This window comes from Psammomys obesus, unplaced genomic scaffold (genome assembly GCF_907164565.1).
Source record: "Psammomys obesus unplaced genomic scaffold, mPsaObe1.curated_primary_1811, whole genome shotgun sequence".
NCBI lineage: Eukaryota > Metazoa > Chordata > Mammalia > Rodentia > Muridae > Psammomys > Psammomys obesus.
Window position 1 is genome coordinate 1,251,366 of NW_026592439.1, and position 10,688 is coordinate 1,262,053.

Sequence of the window (10,688 nt, forward strand, 5' to 3'; positions counted from 1 at the left end):
GTAGTTGTTAGGAAAACTTTAGGACGTGAGGAAATGGTTAATATTAATTAGTCGGGATATGATTGTTGTCTTACTCGGATATTTGAAGAGTAAATTCCTTCCCAATCTTTGGTAGAAATATTAATAAATCTAACAAGTTGGTCTCTGATAGAAGATAAACTATTGGTGACATTTGCTGATATTTTATATGCCCGCCTTTGGTGATATAGAGTCTATGTCCGTGTTGGGACACAAGACTCTTATATACTTTGCTTAAACACAATACATAATACCTACAAATCTCTTCATCGAATTCAGTCCCCACGAGAAGCTACACTGCTACACGGTGATGGCCGAGGAGCTCAGCTCTGTCTCAAGTTCTCCCCCAGAGACTCCTGAAACACGAGTTTTATAGAAAAGATGCCTTCCAGCTAGACTGACTATAAAAAGATCTCTCTCCCTCTCCCATTGACTTTTGTTATAAAACCAGGGATATGATCTCATGGGGGAAAACTCTCCCAGTTGATAGACAAGATTGTTAAGGAATGAAGAGATGATGTACTTGCCTTATTCTACAACCAAGCTCTGAGTTCTTCACTGGAACTTCTGTTTTTATAGCTCATAAAGATTTAGTGCGGAGCCTTAGAAAGTTGTAGGTGCAGTAAATGTTGATACGAGTTGACCATGTCTATAGAACACACACACACACACATACACACACACACACACACACACACACACAATTTATTGAAGTCTTGTGGGATACTTTGTGAAAAGAACCTTATTCAAGAAATTTATATGTGAAAGGGATAAGGCATGCCTACACTTCAGTCTGGAGAGGAAGCCACACCATGGCCTAGCCTTTTGTGGAGGGCCCTGGCGGTGTTTGGAGGAACATAACTAAAAAGCCCTTCCCTATGATCCAAGATGTGGTACTTGAGATGGAGTGACCTACCCAAGTCTATACAACCAGTTATGGAAAACCAGGACCAGGACTCAGTACTTTGGCGGTGCGGGGAGATGTCAAGATTACCTCTGTGCTTTCTCTGCAGGAAAAGACTTTCTGTTATTTTGACTCACAAGGAAGATGGTACTATTTAGCGCTAACCTGCTCCTTTCAGGTCTAACCCAAGATAGCTGCAATACTGAAACTCTACCAGTAGATGGTGCTACAGGCTACAGTATTGCCTGTCTGTCCCTGACTTTGACTTGGAATTTCATCTTTTGGGCAGTCTGCAGGCTCCTTAGAATTCCTGCAAGTATATGAGGGAACCCAAGAGAAACATGAAAAAAAAAAAAATCATGCTACACAGTGGCGGAAAATTTAAAAAGTTATATGACTAGTAATAGATGCAAAACTTAGCTGGAGTCAGGTTTTAACAGGGAAAAGGGTTGTTATTTTATGCTAAGCTTCCCAGACAGAAGCAGAATTTGCTGCTCCAAGGGGCCCTCGTCTTCATCTCAATCAGCAAAACCTTCCTCTGCTGCACAGAGACGGCTGTGAAGGATTGAAGAACGTGGGCTTCAGAGCGCATTGTTTGGCTGTGATATCCTGGACTCTTTATTTAACCTCCTCTGGCTTTGACATAAATAACATCGATTATGCTCGGCTGTGAGGATGAATGAGATGCTGTGTGAAAACAAAGATTAACTGTTGCCATTAACTATGATTATTTCACCCTGTAAAAGTAGTTTTTGAAGTTAAAAGCTTTTGAAAAATAGTAGTTTAAGCTTTCTTTTTAAAAAACAAACAAACAAACAAACTGGAACTGAGGGCTCAAGAGGCTGTGTGGTTGGGTTCTCAAGCTGTCTCACACTTTCATGATATAATACAATCATTTATGTAAAACAAGACAATCCAGTCCTAATCTCTTACAGGTGTGCATTGTTTCACCTAGGGGGAACTTGATATTTTCCTCTTTGAGTTTAAGAAACTCACGGAACGCAAAACAAGCTTTTAAAAAGCCATTTAACGAGCAGAATGGTTAAACTTTAGTTTTAAACGTAACACTTACTTCTTCTATTTATAAAAGCAATCCAGAACAAATTGGTAAAATCTCGCCAAGTGATGTGCTTACGCAAGGACTCTATTAATGCGGTTGAAACATTTTTATCGGTAAATACAGATGTTTTCATAATTTTCCGGCCAGGGAGCCGGTGCTTTGATTTACCTCGTTTGTTGATCAGAAAAATATTTTGGTTAGAAAAGTTCTTGTTTATTGACTAGCTGTGCAGGCTGCCAAGTGGCGGCCTCCGAGAAGTAGGAATGTTTGGTATGAGGCCTGATTGCTCTCATCAAGTATTTGGTGGGTCATTCGAAGTTTTGCGGGTCAAACTCATTTAGTTTGACCTCTCTTTTGAGTTTCTATTTATATGACCAAACAAGGCCGACTGTGTAGCTAGGTGGTGCTAGCCGGCTTTGAATTCATGATTCTCAGCCTCTCAAGCGCTGGGATTACAGGTGGGGACAGGCCTGGCTACGACATGCAATCTTACGATGAAAGGGTCCCGCTCCAGTTCCACGTGCTCTTATCACAGGACCGTCTTTAGATCCTGGAGCCAACAAGACAAGGACTGGTTGGTTGATTGGATCCTGGATGTTCTGGCTGTTTCGAAGGTTTCCCCCTGGTCCTAGAGGCCGCCGTTGCTGCTTCTACTGGCAGGGGCGCAAGTGTTACTCGCACGGACTATGCGGGCCACACCCATTAACACCCGGTCTGGGGACCAATGCGCTTTCTGGAGGTCATGAAGATGTTCGAAATAATTTTAAGTTAAAAAACAAACAAACAATTTTAATGAATGTGCAACCACGAATCCAGTCTAGATTACATTTATGCTAACAGAGAACTAAAATTGAATAATAGTTTTTGTTAACGGAGGAAGAACTCACAAATACCGAAGCGTCTCAGGCTCATGAACAGTCTAACTAACCTCAAGTTACACCTCCGAATTCGGAGGTCTAAATTTACTATAGGGGAAGCAGAGACTGTGGGAGGGAGAGAAATTCTGCTTTCTCTATAGGCCAGCCACTCTTCCCTATGCTGAGCTCTGGACGACTACAAGGAGGAGGCCGGGACTCTGGAGGGCCGAGGCTCTTCCTGACCTTTAGGCTATCCAGCTCTTCCCCTCTCACCTCCTTTCTGAAGCAGAAGCAGGCTCTAAAGCGATACAGGTCTGGGCTAGACAGTACAGGGCTGCAAGCAAAACCATACTTCAGGCAAACTATAGGTGAGTCAAACTGTAGGTGACCTTGTCTCTCCTCGGGAAGTGACTCAGGAGGGCTCAGAGATGTCTGCAGGACACAAGAATGGACAAGAGACCCACCTTTCGTGTGAATAGCCTTGCTGGTTGGCTGAGGACAAAGGGAGCCTGTTCCAGATCTTGGCTGCTCAGTCCCCACAAGGGCACTGTGGTCTAACATCCCAAACCCTGCTCTGGCTGCCTACAAGGAGTAGCTGTACCCTCTAGGCTGCGGATCCACAGCCTAGGGTCTTCCTTCAAAGGCTTCCCTTCTGAGGGGGAGGAAGGGGCAGGGGCAGGGAAAACCAGGAGGCTCGACTGAAGGGGAGCGGTGGGAATGTTCTGACCACCAGGTGGCGCTGGGCGGCCGACCAGCCGCTTGCCGCTCAGAGAGCTACAGTATGGCCCAGAGGTGGTTCGGGAGCCAGTACCTGCAAGAGTTTAGGCACCAAGCTCCCATCTGGCCCCAAACAGCGGGACCTCCTTGGAGCGAGGCAGGACTAGGAATAGAAGAAGAGTCATCCTGACGGATGGGGGCAACAGAAAGCCTGAGGATGGGAAAGTGTTGGTTGTGGAGGTGTTTTTGAGGCCACTTGGTTCTTGTCTTCTTGAAGGAGAGAATTCAGTCAAGAGACACATGCACTTTCAGCAGTTTATTTAGCCAAGTCAAGCAAAACAAACACTCCGGAGGATTTGGAGTGGACAGCTCCGAGACGGGGAGCAACCCATCTCTGATTGTGGGTTTTAGAAGTTTTTGATGAATATATAGGAGGTGGGTGGTGTGGTATTGGTAGGGTTAGGGAGCTCTTTGCCTTTTCCAGATCATGGTGGACGTTTTAGGCTATTTCTTCCCATGACCTTCTTCTCATGAGGTGTAAAAACCACAACGTAAGTGGTATGAGGATACTGAATCTTTGGAGAAGGCGGATCCTTTGTTAGTGCGCATGTGCGGAAGAATGCCCCGGTGCCTTAGTTTCTGATATTGTGGACAACTAACTACAGCCTCAAGGCTATTTAACAATGAAGTTGCATTCTAACTGTCCAGAGCGGCATAGCGTGATAGCCGCTTAGGGCCAGGAGGTGGGAAGAGGAAGGGAAATGGGACCGAGTATGTCGGTGGAATGAGGCTTAAACAGGGTGTACTTGAGCTTACTCATTTCCAGAGACAACACGGCTCTCACTACCTCTTGCAGAACAAGCTTCCTCCATCCTGTGAGTCTCCTAGGACCAAGTGATAACTGGGTAGCCCCATCCTGGTAGCACCAAGGACACCGGTCCTTTCGCTAGGCTGGCCCTGTTAGGCCACAGGGAGAAATGCCCTTTGTCGTTTATGGCTTCGTCTTCCATCTTTGGTGGAACCAGGCCTGGGAACAGACATGACTAGTATGTGGCCACTGCCTTCAAGGAGCTCAAAGTCTGGTGGGAGAGACAGAAAGCAAATAGGCTGTTGGCACACAGTGACAACTGCTGGGCTAGAGGTGTGCCCAGGAAGGTGGTGGCAGCTATGACTGGGTGGTTCTGTGAAAGGGTGTGCATTCCAGGGAAGAGAAGTCTTAAAGGCCATGTATGTAGGAGCTAGCTGAGAAGGAAAGACACTAAAAGCCCTATTGCTGTAAATGCAGAGGGCTTGGGGCCGCAGGTGGTGTCGCTGCGGGTGGGAACAGGTTACCTTTTTTCAACTTGACACAAACTACAGTCTCTGGAAAGGGAGAACTTCAGTCGGGAAATTGCCTCCATCAGAAAAGACTTTGAGATATTTTCTTGATTGCTGGGTGACATGTGAGGAGGGCCCAGCCCATCATGGGTGGTGCTTTGCCCTCCCTGGGCTGGTGATGCTGGGTTTTATAAGAAAGCAGGCTGAGCAAGCCTTGGGGAGCAAGCCAGTAAGCAGCATTCCTCCATGGCCTCTGCTTCAGCTCCTGCTTCCACGTTCATGTCCTGAGTTCTTGTCTTGTTTCCCCTCAATGGACCGTCATCTATAAGCCAAATAAACTACTTCCTCCCCAGGGTTGCATTTGGTCAGCATTTGAGCGCAACAACAGAGGAGCAAGCTAGGACATGCATTAGACGAGGGACTGAGAGAAGTAAGAACACAGAGAGGCAAAGCTGGGGATTATGCCAAAGAGCCAAGCTTCCTCCACTGCAGGACTGGGGCGTCATGTGACTCCCTCAAGGTGAGAGACTTGCACACAGGAGGATACGTATTACGTGGGGATTCCATTAGGGAGGAGATTGGTTGGAGCCAGTAACATGCAGATCTACTAGAAGGTCCTTGCCAGCAAGGAGTGATAAAACCCGGATAAGGGCTGGGAAGATGGCACCTTAGGTAAAGAACTTGCTTCCCAAGCATGAGTTCAGATCTCCAGTATTTACAAAGAACACTGAGTACAGTGGCATGCATTTGTAATCCCAGTGCTGGGGAGGTGGGAACAGGAGGATCCCTTGGGGCTCCATGTCAGCCAATTAGATAATTTGGACCCTCTGGGTTCAATATCTCAAAACAATATGGTGGAGATTGATGGAGGAAGACACCCTCTGTTGACTTTTGGCTTGCACAATGTGTACACGCCCATGCACCCAGAAGGAGAGAAAATTATACTATGTGAACTAAATGGCTCACAGATCTAGGCCTAAGTGAAAATTCCTCCTGTCAAATGGTGTTGGCAGAAGTTTAATGCTCTCCAGCCCCGATGGAGAGCTGCCTCTGGGTTCTTACTCTACTCCATCCTGACAATCAACCACACTTTACCACTTTATTTTCCATCGATTCTCTTCTAAAGACATAGTAAGTTAAAGACTTAACTCCTTCTATTTGCAAAGACCCAATTTTCAGGTTAGGGCCCATCCTGAAGCTCCTTAGAGCATAAACGCTGCAGGATGCTGTGCAGCCTGGGACACTCCTAATGCAGTACATGCATCCCCTACATATTTGATCTCAGGCTGAGTCAATGGTCCCTTACATATTTTATGTGGATAAATGGCTGACATAAATATTTTTGGAGAACTAAACATTGAGATTGATAGATTTTATCAAATTTTATCTCTTGTTAAAATTCATGGGCCATGAATCTGGCCAAATGTCAACCCATTTGATTGAATACTATGGAACAGATACACATGGTATAAATCTAGGAAATACAAGGTATAAATCCAGGGCAGGCATCACCCCCATTTTGGATCTAAGAATCTATTGTCCATTAGTTGGTAGTTGCTTCTTATTTCATCTTTGTCTGTTGGCCTCTTTGAAATACATAATTTAGACGTTAATTATAGCTGTTTATAAACTTGCTTTCTCTCCTAAGTCTATCAGTGAGAACTGGGAGGTGAAAGACGCTGAGATGAAGTGAAGGCATTTGCATTTGAATGGTAAAATTTTGTAACAAAAGGAATGATTTTTTTTTGTCCTTGTTGTCACATCTTATTGCTTAGAAAATACAATTTTTCATAAAATTAATATAAATTCATTTCAGAAGACTTGGAAAAAGCATATTTTGAGAAAAGCGAAAAGAAAATGTTATTGTAATCCCAACAATCAGAATAAATTGTTGTTAGTATGTTGGAGAATGCCTTTCCAGCCTTTTTTCTTTTCTTCAACATATGCATGTATAAATATGAAGTGTAAAAAGAAGACCTATATTTGCACTTGTGTGTTGTCAGCATTGAAGGTGCTTCTGCCTTTTAAAGATCCAAACAGCTCAAGGAAACTTTAGTTTTTTAATTTTTTTTAAATTTAGAGAGATTCTTAATAGTCCCCATGAAGTTGAGTAGTGGACGCTTGTCATCTTTGTACCGTGACAAGGAAAGAAGAGGAGGAAACGAAAAAGCTTTATAATGCATTTTCACAAAGCAAGCCAAATACTGAGTAATACTCTGGAAGCTTAAGAGATGGTATAGACTGTTTCTTCTGCTTCACAGTAACCAAAATGCGTGACAGAAACAGCTCAATGAGAGAAAGGATTTTTTTTGGCTCATGATTTCAGAGGGTTTCACTTCCCCATGCAAGGTCAGTGGGACAATGCATGGCTCTGTCTGTGGCTAGAGGAAAGAGCATGAGCCCAGCCAGGTGTAGGCATGGCCTTCAAAAGCCCACCTCAAGTTACCTCCTTCCATCCACTAGGCCCCATCTCCATCAGCACCAGAGAACAAGTGCTCAAAACAGGGACCTGTGAGAGACATTCAGATTCAAACCCCAACATGGAGGAAGATGAGGGCTAGGAGGTAAAGAGGTGACATATGAGAAGGGAAGTCAGCCAGGAACCCAAAACAGGGTGGAGTGTCTGGAGTAGCTTGACCAGTAAGGAGTTTCCTGGAAGGTCTGGTGTGAAATGCAAAGTGGTTTCCTGCTGCGTGCGGTAATTACTCTCATCTCTTAGCCCTTCAGTGAGAGTTTGCTAGTAATGATACCCTTGGGTCGCGTGTTGCTCAGCCTAAAGGAAGCATGGGATGAAGTGAGTGAAGACAGATAAATGAGTAGAGGTTGTGAGCAGATATTAGTGAAGGCCTAGACTATTCTGTGATCAAATAATTTTTATGGTCAACTTTTTCCATTTAGCAAAAAACAAAATTAAAAAAAAATCAGTGGTATATCTTCATATTGCAATATATTCTTGTACACTGCCAAGACATCCAGTCTTACGTCTCCAGGACTCTTTTGAATAGTGGAACTGTCAGGGACACAGGTAAAAGGATGGCAAGATTCGAGACAGGATCAGGGAGACAGCTCTCGGTGTGTGGATGGGCAAGGACGTAAGCTCAGCCCCCCCACTTTTTCTTTATTAGTTATAATTACTGTCTTTGGGTACGGCGCGTCTGTGAGTGCAGGCTCATGTGTGTTGGGGTACATGTGTGGAAATCAGCTTTGTGGAGGTGGTTCTCTCCGCCTTTACGGGGGTCTGGGATCAAGCTCAGCTCTCACGGCTTGTGTGGGAAGTGCTTTTACGCGTGGAACCATCTTGCTGGCCCCTTAATTGCTTCTTATTTTTGAGATATACTCTAGAGATTTATTTTTTTCCCTTTTATTGAAAATAGATTTTTGCCCCCATGTAATATGTACTGATTCCAGTTTCCCCTCCCTCTACTCCTGCCTGTTCCTCTCCACTTCCCCCCCCACTTGGCTTTTTTTGTTTTTTCCTTTTATTGGAAATGTATTAATTTTTTTTCTCACATAATATATCCTAATTACGGTTTCTCCTCCCAGTTCCTCCCCACTTCCCTTCCCCTCTGTTCCACCCTCTTTCTGCCTCATTAGAAAACAGGCAGGGGGCTGGCAATGTGGCTGAGTGGTTAAATCCTCAGCGACCATGTGGTGGCTCACAGCCATCTATAATGGGATCTGATGCCCTCTTCTGTCATGCAGGCGTACACAGCCTGATCTACACAGTTAGTTCCAGGACAGCCAGGGCTACACAGAGAAAACCTGTCTTGAAAAAAACAGATAGGTAGACTTTTTAAGGGATGATAATAAAATAAAATATAATAAGATAAACAAACTAACACATCAGAATCGGACAAAACAAACTGAAGGGAAAGAGCCTTAAAAAAGGCACAAGAAACAGCTGCAGAGATTCAATTATTTAGACACTCAAGAATCCCATAAAATGACCAAAGTGGAAGCCATAATATATAACCAAAGGTAGGGTAAATAGAATAAACATATAAATAACATAAAATAAAAATGAGAAATAAGATTTAAAAAAAAAAAAAAGCTCTGACATGTCATTACGAGACAAGGAAGTTCCAATGACTCTCTTGAGTTCATTTTTTGTTGGCCATCTGTTAGCCATGCAACCTAACCTAAATGTAGTCTGTTTCCCCAGTGAGATGCCCAAGGAGGAAATTAAATTTTTATTTGCAAAGTGGTTATCAATTGGAGATGGCTTCTGGGTTAGGGATGGGGACATATGTCCACTTCTTTCAGCTCTAGGAAAGACCTGGTGCAGACCTGTGCAGGCCCTGTGCACACTGCCTTAGTCTTTGTGAGTTCATACGGGCATCAATCATGTTGACTGAGAAGGTCTTATTTCCTCGGTGTCCTCCACCCCTCTGGCTCTTGGACTCTTTCTGCCTCTTCTTCTGAAGGGTTTTCTGATCCCTAAGGGGAGGGATTTAATAGAGATAACCCTTTTAGGGCTGAGTGTTTTAAGGTCTCACTCTCTCTATTGTCTGGCCGTGGGGTGTCTGTATTTGTTCCCATCTGCTGCAGGAGGAAGCTTCTCTGATGATGGTTGAGTAAGGCAGTGATCTAGGAGCATAGCAGAATGTCATCAGGAGTCATTTTATTGCTATGCTCTTTTAATAGAGTATTTGTTCTTAGCCTATGTCTCTGGGCTATCTAGTCTCAAGTTTTTGGCCACCCACACAGTGGGTATTGATTCTAGCTTCTGGAGTGGAGTCAAATCAGTTATTGGTTGGTTACTCACACAAACTATGCCACTATTGCCTTAGCATATCTTGCAGGCAGGATACTATTGTAGATAAAAGGGCTTGTGGCTGGGTTAGTGTTTGTGATTCTCTATTGCTGGCCTACAGCATACCTTCTTGTACCAAAGACACTCAAAAACGTAGATGGTTTTTTTGTAGGTAACATCTCAACTTCTCTACATTCAATGAGTTGTGTAATTGTTGTCTTCAGCAATAGGGCTGTGCTGTCAGTTTATAAAGAGCAATCTATAGTCTTGGCAACATCCTGGGTTGTTTGAGGGATACCCATGGAACCCCTTAGGCTAAAAACTCAATTAGATATAACCCATTTCTGATACAGGAGGCTTCTTTGTGTTTATGTTCATAAGGAAAATGGGTTTGTAATTCTCTTTCCTTGTTATGTGGTTTTATCAGGGCAGCTGCGGCCACATAAAACGAATTGGGCAATATTCCTTTTGTTTCTATTTTAGAAGATAATTTGAATACAGGTTTGTCACTTGAACCAGCTCTTTGTTTCATTAATTCTTTGTATTTTTGTTGTTGTTTGTTTGTTTCTATTTTATTGAGTTCAGCTCCGAGTTTGATTATTCCTTGCTTCTTTGATTAATTCTACTTCTTTGGGGTTATGATTTCTTCTTTTTGTTTTAGAGCTTTCAGGCATGCTGTTAAGTTACTGGTATAAGATCTCTCCAGTTTTTTTTTTTTGTTTGTTTGTTTGTTTTGTTTTGTTTTTTAATATAGACACTTAGTGCTATGAACTTGCCTTTTATTGTGTCTCATAAGTTTGGGTGTTTTTTGTACTTATTTTTGAAGGAAACCTCGAACCACAGAATGCTCCCTTCTAGACCCTGGATTAGGCACAGATCATACCTAAACACTAAGAGCTCGTTTATTAAGTAAGGCAAAGAGACAAGGTTGCTGAATCTGAACAAGGCAGAAATAGCAGCAAAACTCTGCAGCTGTAATTTTTTTAATCTTTTTTCTTTTCTTTTCTTTTCTTTTCTCTTTCTTTCTTTTCTTTTCTTTTTTTTAAGAGAGGTCAGGGTTAG